At 28.6% G+C, this 12,220-nt stretch overlaps 1 long non-coding RNA gene across 2 annotated transcripts; it reads right to left on the bottom strand.

The window, feature by feature from the left end:
* Positions 1-6,913: 6,913 nt before the first annotated feature.
* Positions 6,914-11,948, bottom strand: LOC105844761 (uncharacterized). Of its 2 annotated transcripts, none has more exons than XR_010638106.1 (3): positions 11,838-11,948; positions 9,074-9,318; positions 6,914-7,050 (listed from the first exon to the last, which is right to left on the bottom strand). It is a non-coding gene; the product is annotated as an uncharacterized LOC105844761 (long non-coding RNA). The 2 variants fall into 2 exon arrangements; XR_010638107.1 differs by having other exon boundaries at positions 9,074-9,314; positions 11,834-11,945.
* Positions 11,949-12,220: the final 272 nt, after the last annotated feature.

Consider the following 12,220-nt stretch of genomic DNA (forward strand, 5'->3'; position numbering starts at 1 on the left):
GATTATTTTATGAAAACTTAGATTTCTCGAAGCTAAATGGAGAGTGACATCCTGGACGCAGCGTAAAATTTCATACCTCTTAGATACCTCATTTCTTATTGACTTTTCAAGTTCTGAATCGATCCCTATCTAATTTTTCAAGGCTTCAAAGGCTGATTTCCAGACGATGTAGTGGTTTCTGTCTCAAACATTACACTTGTGGCTTTTTATCTTTTCTCCTAGCTTTCGCCAATTATCTTTTATTCTGCCATTCCATATCAAGAGGAAAGACTGAAATCCAGGTCCAAAATTATGCTTTTGTCCAAAAATAGAGCAGGGAAAACAAACGAAATTTTTTGCAGTTCATTTCCAGATAAGCCCTCTTCCACAAACCGGGGTCGTTTCTAACTGATTAATTACCCTGCTAAATCGCCTTTTGATCCTAAATGAAATAAAGCATTTGAGAATTGTGATATGTTTTTAATATCTGCAGATATTAAATGATATGCTTTTAGAATCTGCAGATATTAAATGATATGTTTTTAGAATTTGCAGATTTTTTATGAAATAAGAATGCGTCCCAAACTCACCCGATTATCATCTTCTTCTTCAGAGACAGTTGAAAAATTTGAAGGGGAAGAAGGCTTTCTTGAACTTAAGGATTCATCAATGCTGTTGGTAGCGTGGTCCGTCTAAAAAAGAATTGCTTTTACAGTTTTGGAATGAAATTATGAATATAAGATTATGAATAAAAAAAAAAAGCTGTTAACTTATACCTTGACTAGTTAGTCGGACCTAGAGATATTGGAGGCCTTTTTTTTTTGAACTTTATCGAAGCCACCCTCTTCCAGTGTACGTTTGTTTTTGTATTCTTTTACAACCTTTTCTGCAGCTTTTTTTCTGCCTTGGGACCCTGAATCATGCCTTCAAAAACTGGACATGACGTTTTTACTCTGAAATGTGTGTTGCTTATTTTTAAATAAAATAAAAAAGTTTTTCATTTTTTTTAAGTTTCGAAATCGAAACTTAAAAACTTAACCTAAATTTCAATTTCATTTTATGTTATAAAATTCTAAAAATCAAAACCTAAAAAAACAAGATATCTTACAGATAAAAAAATCTTCTATTTTGTCTTAAATTTTTTGCCTAATTTATGGAAGAATATTTGCATAATTTTTGGAAGATTATTTGCATAACTTTTGCTTAAACTATGCAAGTAATCTTCCTGTCTTTTTTTTGCCGTTTGATAATTTGCCTGTTGGAAAGTTTGCCGTTTGATAAATTTACAACAAATACATAGTACATATATAAATTTATGTCCTGAGTATATATCTGAGAAGATATAAACTGTCTTATCACCGAGTCCCGTTTACATATTGTTTGTGTTTATATAAAAGCAAATATATACATAATCCGTTTTAAAATACATATAAATTTTGCAAAATGCTCAAAATGTCTTTAAAAGAACATGAAACTATAGTATATTTCTACTGATTTTAAATAAAAGTAATATAAACATGCATATATATTAATGCATACACATTTTCTAAATTAATGTTTAATAAGATATACTCATTTAGTGATAATAACAACGTTTTTTCTTTTCTTTTTTGAATTAAATTCAAGATTCTGTTTTAAGTTCTCCAAAGAGTAGTGTTCTTCATGATTATTAAAAATTTCAATAAAATCTTGCATTGAGGGTTGTGCCCTCTTTGTCCATGTGCCTAGGTAAAATGTACCCAGTGCCCCACTTCCTCTGGGCGGTCCTGGGTATAAGCCAGTATTCCGCGGTGTTTATTAAAACATTAAAAAAATTTAGCCAAATCATTAGAAGACTTTATTGAAAAAGTTTACAGATTTTTTTTTCCTATTTATTTTACTTTGTAACTTAATAAGTATTAACTTAATAATTTAACTTTCCAAAAAATAATATTTTTAAAGTATTTATCATTAATCAATCTTATTCAAATTCACTGCTCGAATTCTACTTGCTTAATACAGCTTAAACTTTAGTATCTTTAGCTTAACCTTTAGTATCTCTGAAAATGGATCAGAACTACGATTTTTTAGAAGGATTAAAAATGTTTTTTTTTTTCGTATTTGGAAACAACGTTTCTAAATAAACTGACGTATTGCATCGGATTTCGCAATCGTTCTTAAAGACATAGCAATTTTTGCGGGACATTTTGCTAACAATTCAGCCGTTTAAGAATCCATCTACTTTCATTTATTTTTTCGGAACTTCTGCAACAGAATTTCATCTCATTTTTTATTTTTTTTAACATTGTGTTATGGATAGTTGTGGGTATGGATAGTTGTGGGCGATGTGGGTAATCAGACACGATGTTCTCGAATCTTTACATTTTATGAAAGAATTGCACAGGGTGCATTTGCTTCACTAACTGAATTGTATGATTTTGTAAAATACTTCCAGATAGGCAAGCTTTGTTATGGTGTGCCGAGGAGATTTAACGGGGACGTGTTCGACCCCTCCCCCTCCTCCCAAAGAAGGTGATTTTTAAGTTATAGTCGGTTTTTTTACGAATTCTAGTCGGATATTTGACACAATTTAGTCGAGTAAATTTTAGTTTTGAGGACCTTATTTTTTTTTGGAAGTCAGTTTGTACTTTTTAAGGATTCCCCCCCCCCTCTTCCCCCTTCCCCTCATTTTATTTGTAGAATCGCTTCTGATGACGTGTTGTTTTTGGTACTTTTATTGCTTATGTATATATATATATATATATATATATATATATATATATATATATATATATATATATATATATATATATATATGTATATATATATATATATATATATATATATATATATATATATATATATATATATATATATAAATATATATATATATATTTATATATATATATATATATATATATATATATATATAACAATAAAACTTTTGGAAACTAACTAACTAATATATATATATATATATATATATATATGTATATATATATATATATATATATATATATATATATATATATATATATATATATATAAATATATATATATATATTTATATATATATATATATATATATATATATATATATATATTTAAATATATATATATATATATATATATATATATATATATATATATATATATATATATATATATATATATATATATATATATAATATATATATATTTTTTGCTTTTGGTATTAGAAAAAAAAATAATACTGTTATGTGTATAATATATATGCGGTAGTGGTGTAGTGGTAGAGCGCTCCCTTCATAAGCGAGAGGTTCCGAGTTCGATTCCCACCACGTCCCTGGTAGTACTGTGCTCAACTTGTTTCTCCGCGCGGCGGCTTTGTTCGTCAAGGTTTGTGTTTCGGAGTTATAGAGTTGAGAGAGGGTGATAACCACAAGTAGCCTCCTCATCTGTTGTGGCCTTTTCGGCTTTGGGGAGGTGAATTAAGAAAAAATATATATATATATTAATATATAATCCGTATAATTAAATATATAATCGTTATGATGTGTCTCATTTATAAACTACTCTTAAGTTTAGCGCTACTGCTGTTATATACATTCGTTCAAGAACTTCTTTTTGCAAAAATAATATATAAGAAAATTGTAATGTTGCCATCGTTAATACTCATTCACAAAGAATTATACGAATTGTCAAAGAAGAATCGTTGTGTTAAAATAACATACAAGTACCAAAAGTAATTAATACAAAAAATTTAACTAACTTATGGTTTGCAAACAGCATAACAAAATAACTTCTATTTATTGTTTTTCATTTACAAAGTTCAAAAACAAAAAGTACAGTGCCGCTAATTGTAATTTTTATTAAGTTCGAATTATCAAAATTTTAAAAACCGTAAAAAACCGGTAATGTGAAACAGTTTCGGTTTAGGAAAAATTTTGTTCAATACCAGAATATCTTTGAAACTTTGGTTTACATACATTTTTCACAATCAACGTTTCGGGCATTTTTACCGTATTTAGATTGAATAAATACAGAACAATAAAACTTTTGGAAACTAACTTTGAGAAAAATTATTTTTTAGGAAAGTGCGATAAAAACAATTTTATTTTTGATAATATTACGATTGATTTCCTGTTTATACTTAAGTCATAAAATAATGTTTTGAAAGACATTGTGCTAATTAGAGCTTGGAAACAAAAATACTCTAAAAGGTAGGGATACCTAGGCCGTCCCAAAGAAATATTCAGGGAGGAGGGTGATGCTTCTATTTTTTGCTTACAAAGGTTTAATAAAATTTTTTGCGACAAAGTTCTTAAAAAAAAGTTCCTAGTCGGCTGACATTTGCCGGCTCGAGGTCCAAATTTTCCGAATAATTTTTGAATAAAATTTTCCTAGGGAAGTCAGACATTCCCTACACCACCCTCCCCTATGACTTCAGCATCTCCAATCGAAATGTCGGGGAAATTTTTTTTATTTTTAAATATTAATTATAATTTCATAAAATATATTCGAGTTTTTAAAATTTCATTAAGAAACATTATTATGTTTAAGTAATACTTAAAAACAAAAAGTTTTAAAAATAGTTTAATAAAGTTTAAGACGTATGATTTTTATTTAAAAAGTTTCTATAAAACCGTTTTATATTATATAGTGTTATATAAAAGCAATAAAAAAATGACTTTTGGCTTATTTTTTTTGTGAAAAGTAAAATTTCTATTTAACCAGGTACCAAATTTTTTAACGAACCTGAATAGCTCCTTTTAAAATGTTCACTTGTTAAACATTTAAGTTTTTAATATTTGAGGTTGTACGAGATGTTAAAAAAGTTCGTATTGGTTTGTTTGCTCATTGAGAAAAAGTTTTAACTTGCCATACTTTCCAATACTTGTTTTTCTAACACATATATTAAAGATTAGAAACTAGGCAGATGTCAAAAAGTTGTTTATTATGAAAGTATTTTGGTTTTATTGATTTTTTTCAGCTATTATATCCCAGTGGGCACGGGATCTAAAAATCACGTTTATAAGACGTCTTTTTTACGTCCCGTGCCCACTGTGATGTAAATAATTTGGTTTTAATTCAACTTTAAATATTTTATTTGAAAGTTTAGAAAATCTCATTAATTGCAAATTAAAAGTATTATTCTAATTCTACAATTTAATGAAAAACATTTTTTATTGAAAATTAAAGTAGCAAAAAAAATCGAATTGTAGAACTTTTCATTACAATGTTTAATTTAAGTCTGCAAAATAAAACATTTACTGGAAATTAGTATTTTTTTCTCGGTTGTCTGTTTTAATACTGTTCATGTTCATTTGAACAGCAAAATTATTTTCTATGATTAATATTTTAAAATTAAGCAATATTGTTGAGATTTAAAAATAACAACTTTTTTCGAAAATCTTGCTAAAACCGTGCTTAATTTTTATCGAGTATTACGTTTGCTACGAACGTGTAAATTGTACACTGTGCAATGAAAACCACATACACTAATACGTTATTAATAACTTATACGAATGTTATGAAATACTATTTGCTTGTAAAGCATAAGCTGAAACCAAATAATAATAATACAAAGGATCCTACTGTATCGGAATTATCAAAAAAGATTTCTGCAAACATTGAAATAATTTGTTTGAAATTGCTGATTTCAGAGATATCACAAACGCGGGTTTGAAAACTGATAAGGGCCTATCACAACAGATATATGAAGCTGGTTAAGCCACTGGTTAAGCCACTTAAGGTCAAACATAATGACAAGAGCTATTTTAGTTTTTTATTCGAACGAGAAGTACGATTAAAAAACTGAAGCTCTAGAGACGAGAGTAAATTAAAACTGTTTAACATTGCAGTATGGAAGTGCGCATCGAACGATTGTCACTGCAGTAAAGAACCCAAGGTTCCTACTGTGGAACAAGCATTTCTGATCGACCAGCGAACATACTTTACAAAGAAAAATTGGCAACTGAAAAACTTAGATAACATCAGAAAAGAAAAGCTGAAGATTTTTGAGAACGGAGATGTATCTAAAGATATCTAATACTAGTCAATAATAGCCTTGTTATATTTGATAGCGAGAGTTCTGGCACTGCTGATGAGAGATATTTGATAGCGAAAGTTTTGGCACTGCTGTTGAGAGATATTTGATAGAGAGAGTTTTGGCACTGCTGATGAGAGATATTTGATAGCGAGAGTTCTGGCACTGTTGATGAAAGATATTTGATAGCGAGAGTTCTGGCACTGCTGATGAGAGCTATTTGATAGCGAGAGGTCTAGCACTGCCGATGAGAGGAAATCAGATAGAGAATCTGTATCTGATTTATCTTATAATAATTATTATTATAAATATATTTTGTTTAGATTATTTATAATAATATATGAATATATATAATAAATTATTATATTATTATAAATAAACATTTTTATATTACATAAAAATATTTATAAGCCGTATCTGTTGGAATATACAAATTGATACCAATTGATAACCCGTACGAATCCCGTATGGTACCTCTGTGCTAATGTGCCTTATTAAAGATATTGTCTTGATTGCGTTAAAACTTAATTGTAGACAAACAGTCAACTAGGTTAGTTAACAAACATTATAGTGTTTTTTGTTATATATTAGTTTCTATAGGATTTAAGTACTAAGTTCTAAGCTATTACTGTTCCTAAATTTTTAGACAAAACTCATAATTATATAAAACTATAACTAGGTTCTTTTTTTTTTTTAGTTTTGTTATTTATATGAAAAGCATTACAAAATGTAATTATTTGTAAAAATACTGAAAATTGTAGAAGATTTTGATTGGATTTTGAGGTTTCGATTTGAGATTTTGATTGGAAAGTATCATTTTATTTACGATTTTTTTAAATCATTTTTTGCATCAAAATTTAATTTAAAAAAAGAAATGTATTCATAATTTTTCAACAACAAAAAAATAAAAAATAAAAAAGTAAGAAATATTAAAAAATCAATATTAAGATAAAAACTAAAAATGTTACATAAGATAAAGTTGTGCAAAATACGTTGCTTAAAAGTGAAACCGATGAATTTTTATAGCCATCTTTATTACAGCCTGATGTATTACAACAGCTTGCCTAGAAAAAAAAATTGATAAAAATTACCAACTACCATTACTTTATTTAATTCTAGTAACCATGTACCTATTTTCATAGATGTATATGTATGATATATATATATATATATATATATATATATATATAGATACATATATATATATATATATATATATATATATATATATATATATATATATATATATATATATATATATATATATATATATATATATGTATATATATATATATATATATATATATATATATATATATATATATATATATATATATATATATATATATATATATATATATATGTATATATATAGATACATATACCTTACTCATACTACTCTTTTACCAAATAAATTTAATTGTTTTTTTTTTTTTTATGTCATATTCGAATGTTAGAATATCATACATTGTATGAAATAAAATATACTTTCAAATATGACATAAAACAGAACACTTTAATTTAACGGGTGAACAGTAAAATTTGAGATTTTTTTAACCGTTTTTATTTTTTTTTTTTTTTTTTTGTGCACTGATTTAATTATTGTTTCTATTTTAGAGCCCACTCTCTGTAGATGCTGCTGGCAAAGTTTTATAAAAATATTCTTACTATTTTGTAATCTACATCAAAACGAAGCGTGAAAGTTATAGGCATTGTGATTCGCATTTCAAGGAAGATAGAAAAGTTGTCGTGGATCATTTTTTGAAAGAAAATCACCCAAGAGCAAGCATTTAAGGATACATTTCAATGTGGGAAAAAGGCAAATCAAAACTTCGTGTTGTTCACTTCAGGTCGAAAAGCTAAAATAATGACTAAAACCAATATTACCAAGTTGAAAAGCATGATCGATGGTCGTTCTGGCATTTCCACCCGACAAATTGCTCGAAAGCTCAAGTACAGCCAATCTCACGTTGTGTATACAATTCAGCAACACACAAATATTGTTTACCAAAAAAAACAGACTATTCAAGCCAGTACCCCTGAGAAATTTTCTAAGGTACAAACATGTTGTGGCAGATTGTGTAGAAAATTTTTGTGGGTGTGATTTCATAATTGATGATGAATCATACTTCATATTTTCTCACTCTGATAAGAACTCAAACGTTGGGTATTGGTCAAGCAATCCAAAAGCAGTTTCTTGTTGTGTGAAATACAAGTCCAAGGCAAAGTTTGAAAAGAAAATGCTTGTAAGGTTAGCGATTTCACCTCAAGGCATCTCAACACCCTATTTTATTCCTTCGGGCCTTGCTGTCAAAATATGTGTATTTCAAAGAGTGCATTATCAAAAGACTGATGCCTTTTAATAAAAAACATCATTCTGAGGGTAATTTTGTGTTTTGGCCTGACTTGGCTTTAGCCCATTATGCTAAATCAGTGACAAGCTACTTGATCTCAAAAAACATCACTTTTGTACAAAAAGCCGATAATCCTCCTGCAGTACCTGAACTTCGTCCAGTTGAAAACTTTTGGTCAATTTTGAAGGGAATAGTTTATAAGAACAATTGGCAGGCTACTTCAGTTGATGAATTAAAACAACGGATTAAGTATTGTTTGAAGAAAGTAGATGTAAATGCTGTACAGAATATGTGTGGAGGGGTGTATCGAAAGCTTGATTTTGTAAGACGAAACGGTGAAACAAGTCTATTGCAACTTCAAAAATAAATTACTTGATTATAAATCTGCGAGCTATTTTTTATTTTATCAAAAAATATTGATCCACTGCAAAGTTAGAGCATTTCAAAAAAATAATCTCAAATTTTACTGTTCATCCGTTATTTGGTAAAATTGGAGTCTAATCTCGTCATACTTCTTACTTTCACTTTCACTTTCTCATCACACTACTATATTACTTACTACACCATGCAATTTTTTGCCGGATATAAAATGTAGTTTAAATATTATATTTTAAATTGCGAAATAAAATTTTTGTGTTGAAATATTTTTGAAACTCATTCAATATTGTTATAATATATAAATGTAGTTAAAATATTTTTATTACATAAATGTACTAATTAATTATTGTCTCACCATGCAATTTTTTTCACCGGTCATCTCCAATAAACGACAATGTGATTTGCAACTTGTAAACTTATCGACGCAATGTTTTTTATAAACGGTGTTGGTGGTCGTTTTATTTATATTAATAAACATTTCGTACTCGTAGGAAATTGTTATACATTGTTCTTTCCCTTTTTCGCAGTATTTTAGCAACTGGACTTGATTACAATCCCATTTTTTATATGCAGAGCAACTATAACATGAAAAGGTGCTACCTAAATCATCAAAAGTTGTAAAATATATTAAAATTTATTGTAAAAGTTTTATATTACTTATATTACTTGACAATTTTACGCTTTCTCTTTCTACACACATACACAATGTGTAATCGAACAATGCTAAAAAGTGTTCCTAATTTTACATGTCTTAAAAACGAAACGAACTATACTACCACAGCAAACAGTTCAGGAGTCTGGAGTCATAGCATGCCATGACATGAGCAATCAGCTGACAGGTGACAGCACACAGGCAGAATTTCGTTGACAAGTGCCATTTTGCAGCGGACAAAACAATTGCAACTTTTTTGGTTTGTTTCATTTTCTTAAGTCTGGTCCGTGTCAACGTCACGGAAGTTTTTTAATAATTAAAGGAAGTATCCAGAAGTTTCCAGAAGCATGCAGAAGCTTCTAGAAGAAGCATATGGAAGCATCCAGTAGCATCCAGAAATATCCAGAAACATTCAGAAGCATCCAGATGCATCCAGAAGCTTCCAGAAGCATCGAAAAGAAGCATCTAGAATCTTCCAGAACAGGTTCACACAGGTTCATTTTACTATTTAAGAGACATGTAAATCGACATGTAATTCAGTCAGTATATGAAGTCAATCAGCCAGTATTATCAAGACAGTTTATCGAAGTGAGTTTTATCAAAGTGTTTTATCGAAGAACATCAATACAAGAAGTGAAATGCAACAAGTGTTTCATTACATCAATACAGCCCACATCCAACCAAGACGTTGTGTTCCACAGAGCATTATTGTATCATCACAAGGTAAATGTAACACGGTAAGCCTTGAGAAGCGTGATTATTTATTTTTATTATTTTTATGACTTCAAGTGCAAAATGGCTCCCAACAGTCTTGGATTGGAACTAAGAAAGAAAATTATTGGCGATAACGTAAGTGGAATGTCACAAAAAAGTATTTGTGATAAATATCGCGTGAAAAAATGGACCGTATCAAGACTATGTTCCAAATATCGTTCTCCGGGGAAGTTGGCAGCAGATAACAAGGTGGAAGACCGCGTTCCACCACTTCTAGAGAGGATTCTATGATCGTCAGATCTGTCAAGAAGGATCCCTGGATATCATCAGTCAAGATACAAAAGCAATTAGAGCTGCCTGTATCGGACCGAACAATCAGACGACGTGCTGTTGAAGCCGGATTGTTTTCTCGACGCCCTGCAAAGAAACTGCTGATTTCACTAAAAAACCAGAAGAAAAGACTCCTGATTGCTACATCTCATATTGACTGGAATGTGCAAAAATGGCGAACTGTCCTTGTTCAGTGATGAATTGAAGTTCAACATCATTGGGAGCGATGGTATTTGCCGTGTACGTCGACCGGCCGGAAAACGCCTCGATTTACGTTACTGCCATAAGACCGTGAAGCATGGTGGAGACAATGTAATGGTCTGGGGGTGTTTTTCTGCTAACGGTCTAGGTCCAATACATCGAAACGATGGAATAATGGACCGTTTCATGTATAAAAATATCCTGAAAGATGTTATGTTACCTCATGCTGAATGGAATATGCCAATAAAATGGGTTTTTCAGCAAGACAACGATCCGAAACACACTGCAAAAGTAGTCAAGCAGTGGTTTCAAGACAACCACCTATCGGTGATGGATTGGCCGCCTCAATCTCCGGATCTCAACCCTATAGAGAACCTGTGGGAGATCGTCAACCGCAGAATTAATTATGAAGGTGTTCGTAATAAGGATCAACTGTTTGAACAGATCCAAAAGGCTTGGGCAGGTATTCCACAAAGTTTCATTGATCACCTGATCGAATCTAAGCCTCGAAGATGCAAGGCTGTGATCGACAACAAAGGATTCGCCACGAAATATTGATAGCGAAATACAGCTTGGTCAACATTTTGTCGAGTTGCACTTGTTTTGTCCAGAAGGAAATCAACTTTTTTTAATACTTTTGATTAATTTATTAATTTTCGTGTACAAATAATGAACTTTGTGATGAATAAAACTTGAAGAACTTTGTGTCTAAACAGTTACATAGTTATTTCTCTAAATTGAAAAAATGCAGCACTTTTATATATAGACACTCAATTAGATTTTTTTGGTTGCACTCGTTTTGTGCGATACTGTATATATATATATATATATATATATATATATATAAATATATATATATATATATATATATATATATATATATATATATATATATATATATATATATATATATATATATATATATATATATATATATATATATATATATATATATATATATATATATATGTATATATATATATATATATATATATATATATATATATATATATATATATATATATATATATATATATATATATATGTATATATATATATATGTATGTATATATATATATATATATATATATATATATATATATATATATATATATATATACATATATATATATATATATATATATATATATATATATATATATATATATATATATATATATATATATATATATACATATATAGATAGATCAAACTAACTTACATGTGTTAGTCAGCCATAATAAAAATAATGTTGACAGTAAAACCATTTTTTGTTTTATAAGAAAATTCAACATCTTTTGCTTAAACACAACTTTGGGCATGTCATAGTGAAAAGTTATTTTTCAGCTTTTAAAAATGAGTTATAAAAGAAGGAATATTTTTTTATAAACGCTATTGCATACTAATCAAAAATTTTAGTTTATTTTATGAGTATTTTGTATAAAAAGCGTGAATTATTCATCTTACTATAGGAATACTAACTCATTGCTTCCATTTTATCTTTAAATATAGATTTATTGTGATATAAAATTTGATTGTGATTTTCACATTTATTGTGAAAAAATAAAGTTTTAAAAGAGTTTTAAAAGTTTAAAAGTTTGTTTC

The sequence above is a fragment of the Hydra vulgaris genome, chromosome 04, assembly GCF_038396675.1.
Source record: "Hydra vulgaris chromosome 04, alternate assembly HydraT2T_AEP".
NCBI lineage: Eukaryota > Metazoa > Cnidaria > Hydrozoa > Anthoathecata > Hydridae > Hydra > Hydra vulgaris.